Source organism: Ranitomeya variabilis, chromosome 2 (genome assembly GCF_051348905.1).
Source record: "Ranitomeya variabilis isolate aRanVar5 chromosome 2, aRanVar5.hap1, whole genome shotgun sequence".
Taxonomy (NCBI): domain Eukaryota; kingdom Metazoa; phylum Chordata; class Amphibia; order Anura; family Dendrobatidae; genus Ranitomeya; species Ranitomeya variabilis.
Window position 1 is genome coordinate 381,818,147 of NC_135233.1, and position 15,319 is coordinate 381,833,465.

Below are 15,319 nucleotides of genomic sequence, written 5' to 3' on the forward strand. Positions count from 1 at the left end.
TGCTAATTTTTACCGTCGCTTCATCGCTAATTTTTCTAGTGTTGTTAAACCATTGACTGATTTGACCAAGAAAGGTGCTGATGTGGTCAATTGGTCCTCTGCGGCCGTTGAGGCTTTTCAGGAGTTGAAGCGTCGTTTTTCTTCTGCCCCTGTGTTGTGTCAGCCAGATGTTTCGCTCCCGTTTCAGGTCGAGGTGGATGCTTCTGAGATTGGAGCAGGGGCTGTTTTATCTCAAAGAAGTTCTGATGGCTCGGTGATGAAACCATGTGCTTTCTTTTCTAGAAAGTTTTCGCCTGCTGAGCGCAATTATGATGTGGGCAATCGAGAGTTGTTGACTATAAAGTGGGCGTTTGAGGAGTGGCGACATTGGCTTGAAGGAGCCAAGCATCGCGTGGTGGTCTTGACGGATCACAAGAATCTGACTTATCTCGAGTCTGCCAAGCGGTTGAATCCTAGACAGGCTCGATGGTCGCTGTTTTTCTCCCGCTTCGATTTTGTGGTTTCGTACCTTCCGGGTTCTAAGAATGTGAAGGCTGATGCCCTTTCAAGGAGTTTTGTGCCTGATTCTCCGGGAGTTCCTGAGCCGGCTGGTATTCTCAAAGAGGGGGTAATTTTGTCTGCCATCTCCCCTGATTTGTGGCGGGTGCTGCAGGAGTTTCAGGCTGATAGACCTGACCGTTGTCCAGCGGAGAAACTGTTTGTCCCTGATAGATGGACTAGCAGAGTTATCTCTGAGGTTCATTGTTCGGTGTTGGCTGGTCATCCTGGAATCTTTGGTACCAGAGATTTGGTGGCTAGATCCTTTTGGTGGCCTTCCTTGTCACGGGATGTGCGTTCTTTTGTGCAGTCCTGTGGGATTTGTGCTCGGGCTAAGCCCTGCTGTTCTCGTGCCAGTGGGTTGCTTTTGCCCTTGCCGGTCCCAAAAAGGCCCTGGACGCATATTTCCATGGATTTTATTTCGGATCTCCCTGTCTCTCAAAGGATGTCGGTCATCTGGGTAGTTTGTGATCGCTTCTCTAAGATGGTCCATTTGGTACCTTTGCCTAAATTGCCTTCCTCCTCTGATTTGGTTCCATTATTTTTCCAGCATGTGGTTAGTTTGCATGGTATTCCGGAGAACATCGTGTCGGACAGAGGTTCCCAGTTTGTTTCAAGGTTTTGGCGGTCCTTTTGTGCTAAGATGGGCATTGATTTGTCTTTTTCTTCAGCTTTCCATCCTCAGACAAATGGCCAAACCGAACGAACCAATCAGACTTTGGAAGCATATCTGAGATGCTTTGTTTCTGCTGATCAGGATGATGGGGTGTCCTTCTTGCCTTTGTCTGAGTTCGCCCTTAATAATCGGGCCAGCTCGGCCACTTTGGTTTTGCCCTTTTTCTGTAATTCTGGTTTCCATCCTCGTTTTTCTTCAGGGCAGGTTGAGCCTTCGGACTGTCCTGGTGTAGATTCTGTGGTGGACAGGTTGCAGCAAATTTGGACTCACGTGGTGGACAATTTGACATTGTCCCAGGAGAAGGCTCAACGTTTCGCTAACCGCCGTCGCTGTGTTGGTCCCCGACTTCGTGTTGGGGATTTGGTTTGGTTGTCGTCTCGTTATGTTCCTATGAAGGTTTCGTCTCCTAAGTTTAAGCCTCGGTTCATTGGTCCTTATAAGATTTCTGAAATTCTTAATCCTGTGTCATTTCGTTTGGACCTTCCAGCTTCTTTTGCCATCCATAATGTGTTCCATAGGTCGTTATTGCGGAGATATGTGGCTCCTATGGTTCCCTCCATTGACCTTCCTGCCCCGGTGTTGGTTGAGGTTGAGGGGGAGTTGGAGTATGTGGTGGAGAAGATTTTGGATTCTCGTATTTTGAGACGGAAACTTCAGTACCTGGTCAAGTGGAAAGGTTATGGTCAGGAGGATAATTCCTGGGTTGTTGCCTCTGATGTTCATGCTGCCGATCTGGTTCGTGCCTTTCATTTGGCTCATCCTGATCGGCCTGGGGGCTCTGGTGAGGGTTCGGTGACCCCTCCTCAAGGGGGGGTACTGTTGTGAATTCTGTTCTCGAACTCCCTCCTGTGGTCATGAATGGTACTTCGGCGAGTTCTGTCCATGGACTCCCTCTGGTGGCTGTGAGTGGAGCTGCTGGTTCTGAGGTTCCTTCTCCAGCTGACCTCATTTAGTTCTAGGCTGGCTGCTCTATTTATCTCCACTCAGATCGTTACTTGATGCCAGCTGTCAATGTTCTAGTACTGGTTCAGTTCTCTCTTGGATCTTGCAGATGACCTGTCTACTCCAGCAAAAGCTAAGTCCCTGCTAGTTAAATTGTTTATCTCTGTTTTCTGTCCAGCTTGCTATCATGATTTTGCCAAGCTAGCTGGAAGCTCTGGGATGCAGAGTGACACCTCCGCACCGTGAGTCTGTGCGGGGGTCTCTTTTGCACACTCTGCGTGGTTTTTATAGTTTTTTGTGCTGACCGCAAAGTTGCCTTTTCTATCCTCAGTCTGTTTAGTTAAGTCTGGCCGCCTTTGCTGAAACCTATTTCATTCCTGTGTTTGTGACTTCCATCTTAACTCACAGTTAATATTTGTGGGGGGCTGCCTGTTTTCTTTGGGGAATTTCTCTGAGGCAAGGTAGGCTTTATTTTCTATCTTTATGGGTAGTTAGCTCTTAGGCTGTGAAGAGGCGTCTAGGCAGAGTCAGGTACGCTCCACGGCTATTTCTAGTTGTTGTGATAGGATAGGGGTTGCGGTCAGCATAGCTCCAACTTCCCAGAGCTGGTCCTGTATTACTAGTTTGCTCATCAGGTCATTCCTAGTGCTCCTAACCACCAGGTCACCATAACAGAGCCCTTGCAGTATCCTATTCCATTAAGGGGAATTGATGCTACACCTTTGGCCAAGAATAAACCTCAGTACTGGACTCAGTTGACCATGTGCATGGCTCCTGCACATCAGGAAGATGTTCGCTTTTTGGTGTTGCATAATTTGCATGATGTGGTCGTATTGTGTTTGCCATGGCTACAGGTCCATAATCCAGTATTGGACTGGAAATCAATGTCTGTGTCCAGTTGGGGTTGTCAAGGGGTACATGGTGACGTTCCGTTGTTGTCAATTTTTCCTTCTACTCCTTCTGAAGTCCCTGAGTTTTTGTCGGATTACCGAGATGTATTTGATGAGCCCAAATCCAGTGCCCTACCTCCTCATAGGGATTGTGATTGTGCTATTAATTTGATTCCTGATAGCAAATTTCCTAAGGGACGGCTTTTCAATTTATCTGTGCCGGAACACGCCGCTATGCGGAGTTATATAAAGGAGTCCTTGGAGAAAGGGCATATTCGCCTGTCGTCGTCACCGTTGGGAGCAGGGTTCTTTTTTGTGGCCAAGAAGGATGGTTCTCTGAGACCTTGTATAGATTACCGCCTTCTCAATAAAATCACCGTCAAATTTCAGTACCCTTTGCCTCTACTGTCTGATTTGTTTGCTCGGATTAAGGGGGCTAGTTGGTTCACCAAGATAGATCTTCGAAGGGCGTATAATCTTGTGCGTATTAAACAGGGCGATGAATGGAAAACAGCATTTAATACGCCCGAGGGCCATTTTGAGTACCTGGTGATGCCATTCGGGCTTTCTAATGCTCCATCTGTGTTTCAGTCCTTTATGCATGACATCTTCCGAAAGTACCTGGATAGATTCATTATTGTATATATTTGGATGATATTTTGGTCTTTTCGGATGATTGGGAGTCTCATGTTAAGCAGGTCAGAATGGTGTTCCAGGTTCTTCGTGCTAATTCTTTGTTTGTGAAGGGGTCTAAATGGCCAAACCGAACGAACTAATCAGACTTTGGAGACCTATCTGAAATGCTTTGTTTCTGCTGATCAGGATGATTGGGTGACCTTCTTGCCATTGGCTGAGTTCGCCCTTAATAATCGGGCCAGTTCGGCTACTTTGGTTTCGTCTTTTTTTTGTAATTCTGGTTTTCATCCTCGTTTTTCTTCAGGGCAGGTTGAGCCTTCGGACTGTCCTGGTGTGGATTCTGTGGTGGACAGGTTGCAGCAAATTTGGACTCATGTAGTGGACAATTTGACATTGTCCCAGGAGAAGGCTCAACGTTTCGCCAACCGCCGTCGCTGTGTTGGTCCTCGACTTCGTGTTGGGGATTTGGTTTGGTTGTCGTCTTGTCATGTCCCTATGAAGGTTTCTTCTCCTAAGTTTAAGCCTCGTTTCATTGGTCCTTATAAGATTTCTGAAATTATCAATCCTGTGTCGTTTCGTTTGGCCCTTCCAGCTTCTTTTGCCATCCATAATGTGTTCCATAGGTCGTTGTTGCGGAGATATGTGGCGCCTATGGTTCCCTCTGTTGACCCTCCTGCTCCGGTGTTAATCGAGGGGGAGTTGGAGTATGTGGTGGAGAAGATTTTGGATTCTCGTATTTCGAGACGGAAACTTCAGTACCTGGTCAAATGGAAGGGCTATGGTCAGGAGGATAATTCCTGGGTTTTTGCCTCCGATATCCATGCGGCCGAGTTGGTTTGTGCCTTTCATTTGGCTCGTCCTGATCGGCCTGGGGGCTCTGGTGAGGGTTCGGTGACCCCTCCTCAAGGGGGGGTACTGTTGTGAATTCCGTTCTCGAACTCCCTCCTGTGGTTATGAATGGTACTTCGGTGAGTTCTGTCCGTGGACTCCCTCTGGTGGCTGTGAGTGGAACTGCTGGCTCTGAGGTTGCCTCCTCAGCTGCTCTCGTTTGCGGCTAGGCTGGCTTCTCTATTTAACTCCACTCAGATCGTTATTCCATGCCAGCTGTCAATGTATTAGTACTGTTCAGATCTCTCTCAGATCTTTCTGGTGACCTGTCTACTCCAGCAAAAGCTAAGTCCCTGCTAGTTCATTTGTTGTTCATTGTGTACTGTATATATTTCTTAGTACTTGCTAAGTTCTAGTCCAGCTTGCTAACATGATATTGCCTTGCTAGCTGGAAGCTCTGGGTTGCAGAGTGGCACCTCCGCACCGTGAGTCGGTGCGTGGCTTTTTTTAGTTTTTTGTGCTGACCGCATAGATTCCTTTCCTATCCTCAATCTATTTAGTAAGTCTGGCCTCCTTTGCTGAAACCTGTTTCATCCCTGTGTTTTTGACTTCCCTCTTAACTCACAGTTAATATATGTGGGGGGCTGCCTTTATCTTTGGGGAATTTCTCTGAGGCAAGGTAAGGCTTATTTTCCTATCTTTAGGGGTAGTTAGCTCTTAGGCTGTGAAGAGGCGTCTAGGGAGAGTTAGGTACGCTCCACAGCTATTTCTAGTGTGTGTGTTATAGGATTAGGATTTGCGGTCAGCAGAGTTGCCACTTCCCAGAGCTGGTCCTGTCTTCTAGTTTAACCATCAGGTCATTCCAGGTGCACCTAACCACCAGGTCCATAACAGAATCGCTATATATAAACAATGGCAGGTGTTGTGAATTTGGATCTTGGGCTCCCCCGGTGGCTACTGGTGGAATTGAACTGGTGTCTTCATCTTCTCTGTTCACCTGTTCCCATCAAGATGTGGGAGTCGCTATATAACCTTGCTTCTCTGTTAGTTGCTTGCCGGTCAACAATGTTATCAGAAGCCTCTCTGTGCTTGTTCCTGCTCCTAGACAACTACTAGATAAGTTGGACTCTTGTCCATGTTTGTTTTTGCATTTTTGTTCCAGTTCACAGCTGTAGTTTCGTTACTGTGTCTGGAAAGCTCTTGTGAACAGGAATTGCCACTCTGGTGTTATGAGTTAATGCCAGAGTTTTAAAGTAATTTCTGGATGGTGTTTTGATAGGGTTTTCAGCTGACCATGAAAGTGTCCTTTCTGTCTTCTGCTATGTAGTAAGTGGACCTCAAATTTGCTAAACCTATTTTCATACTACGTTTGTTATTTCATCTTAATTCACCGTCAATACATGTGGGGGGCCTCTGTCTCCTTTCGGGGTATTTCTCTAGAGGTGAGCTAGGACTTATATTTTCCTCTGCTAGCATTATTTAGTCCTCCGGCTGGTGCTGGGCATCTAGAATCAACGTAGGCATGCTACCCGGCCACTGCTAGTTGTGCGTTAGGTTTAGTTCATGGTCAGCTCAGTTTCCATCTTCCAAGAGCTAGTTCCTATATATGCTGATGCTATGTTCTCTTGCCATTGAGATCATGACAGTTTGACCGGCCCACTAAAGGGTTAAAATCCTTGGCTGAGAAAGGAGAGAAAAGAGAAGTCTGCTGAGATTTTTTTTTTTTTTTTTTCCTCTTGAGTGTGCTCTTAATTGGACCTCTTGCCAGTCTGTCTATGCTGCAGCCTTTTTTTTTTTTCCTTTCTCTCCTTCTAAATCTTTGAATGGCTCTGTGTCCACCTGTTTGTAATGGATCTTCAGAGTGTAACTGCAGGTTTGAATAATCTCGCCACGAAGGTACAGAATTTGCAAGATTTTGTTTTTCGTGCACCTGTATCTGAGCCGAAAATTCCTTTGCCGGAATTTTTCTCGGGGAATAGATCTGGGTTTCAGAATTTTCGAAATAATTGCAAATTATTTTTGTCCCTGAAATTTCGCTCTGCCGGAGACCCTGCACAGCAGGTCAGGATTGTTATTTCCTTGCTCCGGGGCGACCCTCAAGATTGGGCTTTTGCATTGGCACCAGGGGATCCTGCGTTGCTCAATGTGGATGCGTTTTTTCTGGCCTTGGGGTTGCTTTATGACGAACCTCATTTGGAGCTTCAGGCAGAAAAAACTTTGATGTCCCTTTCTCAGGGGCAAGATGAAGCTGAAATTTACTGCCAAAGATTTCGTAAATGGTCTGTGCTTACTCAGTGGAATGAGTGCGCCCTGGCGGCGACTTTCAGAGAGGGTCTCTCTGATGCCATTAAGGATGTTATGGTGGGGTTCCCTGTGCCTGCGGGTCTGAATGAGTCCATGACAATGGCTATTCAGATCGATCGGCGTTTGCGGGAGCGCAAACCAGTGCACCATCTGGCGGTGTCCACTGAGAAGACGCCAGAGAGTATGCAGTGTGATAGTATTCTGTCCAGAAGCGAGCGGCAGAATTTTAGACGGAAAAACGGGTTGTGTTTCTATTGTGGTGATTCTACTCATGTTATATCAGCATGCTCTAAGCGCACTAAAAGGCTTGATAAATCTGGTTCCATTTGCACTTTACAGTCTAAGTTTATTCTATCTGTGACCCTGATTTGCTCTTTGTCATCTATTACCACGGACGCCTATGTCGACTCTGGCGCGGCTTTTAGTCTTATGGATTGGTCCTTTGCCAAACGCTGTGGGTATGATTTAGAGCCTTTGGGGACTCCTATTCCTCTGAAGGGGATTGACTCCACCCCATTGGCTAATAATAAACCACAATACTGGACACAAGTAACTATGCGTATTAACCCAGATCACCAGGAGATTGTTCGCTTTCTGGTGCTGTATAATCTGCATGATGATTTGGTGCTAGGATTGCCATGGCTGCAGTCTCACAACCCAGTCCTTGACTGGAGAGCTATGTCTGTGTTGAGCTGGGGATGTAAGGGGGCTCATGGGGATGTACCTTTGGTTTCCATTTCATCATCTATTCCCTCTGAAATTCCTGAGTTCCTGTCTGACTATCGTGACGTCTTTGAAGAACCCAAGCTTGGTTCGTTACCTCCGCACCGAGAGTGCGATTGTGCCATAGATTTAATTCCGGGTAGTAAATACCCAAAGGGTCGTTTATTTAATCTGTCTGTGCCTGAACATGCTGTTATGCGAGAATATATAAAGGAGTCCTTGGAAAAGGGACATATTCGTCCATCGTCATCTCCCTTAGGAGCCGGTTTTTTCTTTGTGTCAAAAAAAGACGGCTCTTTGAGACCATGTATTGATTATCGGCTTTTGAATAAAATCACTGTTAAATATCAATACCCATTGCCGTTGCTGACTGATTTGTTTGCTCGCATAAAGGGGGCCAAGTGGTTCTCTAAGATTGACCTTCGTGGGGCGTATAATTTGGTGCGAATCAGGCAGGGGGATGAGTGGAAAACCGCATTTAATACGCCCGAGGGTCACTTTGAGTATTTGGTGATGCCTTTTGGTCTTTCAAATGCTCCGTCAGTTTTCCAGTCCTTTATGCATGATATTTTTCGCGATTATTTGGACAAATTTATGATTGTGTATCTGGATGATATTCTGATTTTTTCGGATGACTGGGACTCTCATGTCCAGCAAGTCAGGAGGGTTTTTCAGGTTTTGCGGTCTAATTCTTTGTGTGTGAAGGGTTCTAAGTGTGTTTTTGGGGTACAGAGGATTTCCTTTTTGGGATATATTTTTTCTCCCTCTTCCATTGAAATGGATCCTGTCAAGGTTCAAGCTATTTGTGATTGGACGCAGCCCTCTTCTCTTAAGAGTCTTCAGAAATTTTTGGGCTTTGCTAACTTTTATCGTCGATTTATTGCTGGTTTTTCGGATATTGTTAAGCCATTGACCGATTTGACTAAGAAGGGTGCTGATGTTGCTGATTGGTCCCCTGATGCTGTGGAGGCCTTTCGGGAGCTTAAGCGCCGTTTTTCCTCTGCCCCTGTGTTGCGTCAGCCTGATGTTGCTCTCCCTTTTCAGGTTGAGGTTGACGCTTCTGAGATCGGAGCTGGGGCAGTGTTGTCGCAGAAAAGTTCCGACTGCTCCGTGATGAGGCCTTGTGCCTTCTTTTCCCGTAAATTTTCGCCCGCTGAGCGGAATTATGATGTTGGGAATCGGGAGCTTTTGGCCATGAAGTGGGCTTTTGAGGAGTGGCGCCATTGGCTTGAGGGGGCCAGACATCAGGTGGTGGTATTGACTGACCACAAAAATTTGATTTATCTTGAGACCGCCAGGCGCCTGAATCCTAGACAGGCGCGCTGGTCATTATTTTTCTCTCGGTTTAATTTTGTGGTGTCATACCTGCCGGGTTCTAAGAATGTTAAGGCGGATGCCCTTTCTAGGAGTTTTGAACCTGACTCGCCTGGTAACTCTGAGCCCACAGGTATCCTTAAGGATGGAGTGATATTGTCAGCCGTTTCTCCAGACTTGCGGCGGGCCTTGCAGGAGTTTCAGGCGGATAGACCGGATCGTTGCCCACCTGATAAACTGTTTGTTCCTGATGATTGGACCAGTAGAGTCATCTCTGAGGTTCATTCTTCTGCGTTGGCAGGTCATCCTGGAGTCTTTGGTACCAGGGATTTGGTGGCAAGGTCCTTCTGGTGGCCTTCCCTGTCACGAGATGTGCGAGGCTTTGTGCAGTCTTGTGACGTTTGTGCTCGGGCCAAGCCTTGTTGTTCTCGGGCTAGTGGATTATTGTTGCCCTTGCCTATTCCTAAGAGGCCTTGGACGCACATCTCGATGGATTTTATTTCAGATCTGCCTGTTTCTCAGAAAATGTCTGTCATCTGGGTGGTGTGTGACCGTTTCTCTAAGATGGTCCATTTGGTTCCTCTGCCCAAGTTGCCTTCTTCTTCCGAGTTGGTTCCTCTGTTTTTTCAAAATGTTGTTCGTTTGCATGGTATTCCTGAGAATATCGTTTCTGACAGAGGAACCCAGTTTGTGTCTAGATTTTGGCGGGCATTCTGTGCTAGGATGGGCATAGATTTATCTTTTTCGTCCGCTTTCCATCCTCAGACTAATGGCCAGACCGAGCGGACTAATCAGACCCTGGAGACATATCTGAGGTGTTTTGTGTCTGCTGACCAGGATGATTGGGTTGCTTTTTTGCCATTGGCGGAGTTCGCTCTCAATAATCGGGCCAGCTCTGCCACTTTGGTGTCCCCGTTTTTCTGTAATTCGGGGTTTCATCCTCGATTTTCCTCTGGTCAGGTGGAATCTTCGGATTGTCCTGGAGTGGATGCTGTGGTGGAGAGATTGCATCAGATCTGGGGGCAGGTGGTGGACAATTTGAAGTTGTCCCAGGAGAAGACTCAGCTTTTTGCCAACCGCCACCGTCGTGTTGGTCCTCGGCTTTGTGTTGGGGATTTGGTGTGGTTGTCTTCTCGTTTTGTCCCTATGAGGGTCTCTTCTCCTAAGTTTAAGCCTCGGTTTATCGGCCCGTATAAGATTTTGGAGATTCTTAACCCTGTTTCCTTCCGTTTGGACCTCCCTGCATCCTTTTCTATTCATAACGTTTTTCATCGGTCATTATTGCGCAGGTATGAGATACCGGTTGTGCCTTCCGTTGAGCCTCCTGCTCCGGTGTTGGTTGAGGGTGAGTTGGAGTACGTTGTGGAGAAAATCTTAGACTCCCGTGTTTCCAGACGAAGACTCCAGTATCTGGTCAAGTGGAAGGGATACGGCCAGGAGGATAATTCTTGGGTGAATGCATCTGATGTTCATGCCTCTGATCTGGTTCGTGCCTTTCATAGGGCCCATCCTGATCGCCCTGGTGGTTCTGGTGAGGGTTCGGTGCCCCCTCCTTGAGGGGGGGGTACTGTTGTGAATTTGGATCTTGGGCTCCCCCGGTGGCTACTGGTGGAATTGAACTGGTGTCTTCATCTTCTCTGTTCACCTGTTCCCATCAAGATGTGGGAGTCGCTATATAACCTTGCTTCTCTGTTAGTTGCTTGCCGGTCAACAATGTTATCAGAAGCCTCTCTGTGCTTGTTCCTGCTCCTAGACAACTACTAGATAAGTTGGACTCTTGTCCATGTTTGTTTTTGCATTTTTGTTCCAGTTCACAGCTGTAGTTTCGTTACTGTGTCTGGAAAGCTCTTGTGAACAGGAATTGCCACTCTGGTGTTATGAGTTAATGCCAGAGTTTTAAAGTAATTTCTGGATGGTGTTTTGATAGGGTTTTCAGCTGACCATGAAAGTGTCCTTTCTGTCTTCTGCTATGTAGTAAGTGGACCTCAAATTTGCTAAACCTATTTTCATACTACGTTTGTTATTTCATCTTAATTCACCGTCAATACATGTGGGGGGCCTCTGTCTCCTTTCGGGGTATTTCTCTAGAGGTGAGCTAGGACTTATATTTTCCTCTGCTAGCATTATTTAGTCCTCCGGCTGGTGCTGGGCATCTAGAATCAACGTAGGCATGCTACCCGGCCACTGCTAGTTGTGCGTTAGGTTTAGTTCATGGTCAGCTCAGTTTCCATCTTCCAAGAGCTAGTTCCTATATATGCTGATGCTATGTTCTCTTGCCATTGAGATCATGACAGGCAGGTAGCGTTACTCACTAACTGTGCTCCTAGTCCTTATCAGCTGTGCGTGGTGATCCGGAAGGATGATGCAGTGATAAATTCAACAGGTTTTATTTACAGTACCTTGGTGAGATGAGGTGAGAGTGAGGACTGTAGGTTAGAGCTGTTATAGAATCACCAGATAGAGATAATAGAAGCTCCAGGTTAGAGGTAACAAGAGAATCCTTTCTCCAGCTCTGCAGCACATGTGAGATCTAAGATGGCACGGAGTACAAAACAGGAAAAGGAAAAAGATAGGAGGAGCTAAAGACAGAAAGGTATTGTGGGAAAGTACCATAACAAATATTACAATGTAGTACAGCAATGGCCAGTAGATGGCTGCAAAGTATAACAAATACAATAAATGATAGAACTGAGTATATTACCATTACATAAATGTCCATGTATGGCTGAAAGTCTATCTGAATAAACTGAACAGCACATAACTGACGTTTGAGATGCTCTTTCCTCCTCCTTTGCCTGGTGGGAAGTGCTGATCTCTGGATTCTTGGTGCTGCTGTGATCTTTTTCAGTCACAGCTTTGTAAACTTCTGGGTGGCAGCATTGTAACTGTCTTTTTAGATTGGAAGCTCTTGAAGGAGCATTTTTACCGCTGCCTGAGTATGCACTGATTTTGGCATCACAGCATTTGTTTTCATCTAGGTCACTTATACACTGACACACAAAATGTTTATTATCTTAAGACACTGTGAAATGCTCAAATACTGGGGGCTTCATAATATGCTTCTTAGATGGAGCGCCCCCAGATGCAGGGCCGCGGGGTACTCGGCGCCGGGCCTCTCTGTCTCGGTTCTGGGGTTGTCACTGTGGCTAGACCCGGTCCGTGACCCTGCTAAGGGGCGTCCAATGAAAGTTGTAAGTGGTGGTGCGTGGTGCAGGTCGCGATGAATAACGAGGACACAGGGTTACAGTCTCGTTACCTCTTTACTGAAGGCTTCAAAGTCCTCAATCCAGAGTACGGTTAACAGGGCTGTAAGAGACCGGCCGGTCCAATGGCACCTTCAGAGTTCCCTTTGCAGGTGGAAATCTGTGCCTACCTTCTAGTTCCTGTGTGTTGAAGTACTTCCCTGCTGAGCACCACGGGATAGTCCTCACAACTGTTGTGTCTGTTTCTGATGTTATTCCCCACAACTTATGTCTGTTCTGATGTTCTTTTCCGTCCCCCAGATGATATGGATAGGATGCACCCGTATGACGGGAAGGCCTGGAGTTCTTCCGGGACCCTAGCGTCGCCCCTCTCCCACAGTTGCCCCCTATGTCTTCTTAGGTGATTTTGGTGAGACAGCCAACCTAAAATCAACTGTCCTGCCTCTGTTTGAAGTATTGCTTGGAGCCTAATACTTCCTCGGCATTCTGGCCACCGGCTACGCGCCTCAATAGGATGTTGCCTCGATCTTACAGCACGACTCCTACTGGTGTTATCTCCTTTTTGCTTTGATCTCGTTTCTCACTCTCCACAATAAACCTCGCTTCTTGTCCTTTCTTGAGATACCGCCGCGATGTAGTGCAGGCGCGGTTCCTTAATGTTCTTTTCTGTTCGCTAGGCCTCTGTCAGGATCCCACCCCTGACAGGGACCCACCCCCCTGAATCTTCCCCTGCAACACCCTCTGCCACAGGATGTTGCTTGGTTCCAACCCAGTCAGCTTTCTGTCTAACTTTCTATCTAACCCCCAGTTTTACCAGATTGTGAGGAGTGGCCTAATACATAGCGCCCTTAGCTCCCCCTGGAGGCCAGACTATGAAGTGTATTGGTGTCTGTGATACCTGGTCAGGTGAACTCCTTCAGTGCCATCAGACGTACCATAGCGCCCCTTAGCGGTGGAGCATCAGTACTGCAACGACCAGGACTCTGGGGCGCTGCACTCCCCCCCCCCCCCCCCGGTTAAATCTAGTACTCCTGGACTGGGAAGAAAACAACAATACATGTCAGCAAAAAGACATACAATTTTTGAAATGCAGAAACAAGTAATTTTGAACAGAGCTTCCCTTTATGGGAGGTGAGGACACTTGAATGTTACAAACAGAACATGGTTAAATATTTTAAATAACATCCTATAAATAACTTTTCTTACCCAGCCGGGTATTCTACTTAGTGCAAATTCTCAACAATAATTTAACTTTGCCTGTAAGGACGTATAAGCTGAATCCACTAAAGGCTTACTACAAAACTCCTAAAATATAAATTAACTTTTATCACTTCTCTCTTCTAAGTGCAACACTTTCTTCTTGATTTGTCTTATGCAGGACCGCCTGTCTATCTGCCCAGGCCTACTGCCTCTTTTCTTAGCACAGGAACACTGAACCATCTCTCTATGGCTCCTAGGAGGACTCACCGTCTAACCCCGTACGGGTTCACTTCCCTGTCCTCAATCTCTAGCAACATTATCAAACATTTTCTTATAATTAACTAACTACATATTACTTCTACATATAAACATTATTGCTACTTCTCTTAAGGCAACATTATACTTTAAGTGCTATTGGTGAACGTTCCCTTTAAGAGGGAACCACGTCTCTTGGAGGTAGCGCAACTTCTCAAGCTGCAAGTTCGTATAAGGCAGGAACTCCTGTACTGTTTCCAGGAACAGTTTCTTCGCAAAGAGTTCTTTTTCTTGTAAAACCAGTAGGGGGGGCACCTTTAATAAGGTGCAAACTATTTACAAAACAGTTTGTGAACCATTCACCGTCCATGATTCGGCAGTCTTTAAAACAATGATGAACCAATCAAAAAGGCAAAATAGGGATCCCGGGTCAAATAAGGGATCCCTTTAAGAGATAACCCTGGTCGGCTTATAGCAGCAGAGAAACACAAAAAGACGAACAGTTAACTATATACATTCTGTAAAGCATTACTGCTTACTCATGTTCTGGCTGATCCGGAGGTGGTCTCCTTCCGGGCCTCACCTGGCAAACGGCCCGTGGTGGTGTAGAAAGGCCCGGTCCTCGTCTAGGCAGCGGCAGCACTCCTCTTTGGGCCACCCTCCTCAACCGAGAGCGGCCCCGTCCCATGGATGCATGGTTAGTCAGGATTTCCTGGGGTTCCTCGGGGACAGGTTCTGCTACCTTTTCCGCAGGGGGTCCGTCCTCTGATGTTCCAGCGGCAGCCTGGAGAGCGACACACCGCTGAACGCCCCGAGCCATCCAGCCGACCTCCCTCCTCCACCGGGTATAGGTCACTGCGGCTCCGGGCTCCAAATCGCGGTCTTGGTCATATCTTCCACCGCAGGGCTCCACTTCCTTCCGATCAACACGGACCTGCAGCGGCTCTCCAATTTCTTGAATGACTCCCCTTCCTTCCCGAGGGTTAAAGAATACCACCACACCCCAGTGCGACAGTGGAACCGTCTCAGCACTCGTCTGGTCGATCTGGACCGCAGGTTGGGGTCTATTTCTCCACGCCGTCATCAGACGCCGCAGGTGTTCTACCTCCGGCAGGATCCTCAGGCCCTGTGCCTGCAGCTCACACTCTGCCGCGGCCGGGATGGAGGAAGCGGGGGACAACGGAGATAGGCGGACCTCCGTGGGCTGGCCCAACCGGGAGATCACATGGTCTTCGGCCTCGAGGCTGCGTGCTACCCGCCGGGCCTCAGCTGCAGCCACCCACTCCTCAGACGGCGGCCAGCTGAGTCCTCCCAGCGGTGACTCCGTGAGGGCCAGTTTCTGCAGTGATGGCGAATCTGGGGCTGCTACGGGTGGTACAGCATCGTGCCGAGTCCCCACGCGGTACTTCCGACGTCGCCATCTTTGCCTCCTCCGTGATGTCCTCTTCTCGCACTCTCTTTCGTGGGCGGCCCCGTCTCCATGGTCTCCACTCTCCAAAGAGGATGAGAAGGCGGACCTCAGCCACTGACGGACAAGTCCTCAGGACACAGAAGTATTTAGATTGGGCGGCCATCGTCTTTCGCGCCCTTCAGCGGGTCTACGCCCACTTTCACGCCCTTCTTCTTCTCCTGCGCTCTCCTTAGCAATGTAATGGCGGCGGTTTTGGCGGGAACTTTTGGCGACAAGTGGCAATACACAGTCTTTGCAATAAGTCAGTTCAAGCACAGTAAATCACAGTTCCAAGGCACACATGACCTGATTCTTCAGGCTTAAGTAGATCCTGTTCGTGACGCCAAGTTTGGAGCGCCCC

General features: G+C 47.5%; 1 protein-coding gene across 2 annotated transcripts in view; it reads left to right on the top strand.

Moving 5' to 3' along the window:
• Positions 1-15,319, top strand: part of LOC143806159 (H-2 class II histocompatibility antigen, E-S beta chain-like) — a 287,273-nt gene that overhangs the window by 141,419 nt on the left and 130,535 nt on the right. The window lies entirely within an intron of this gene.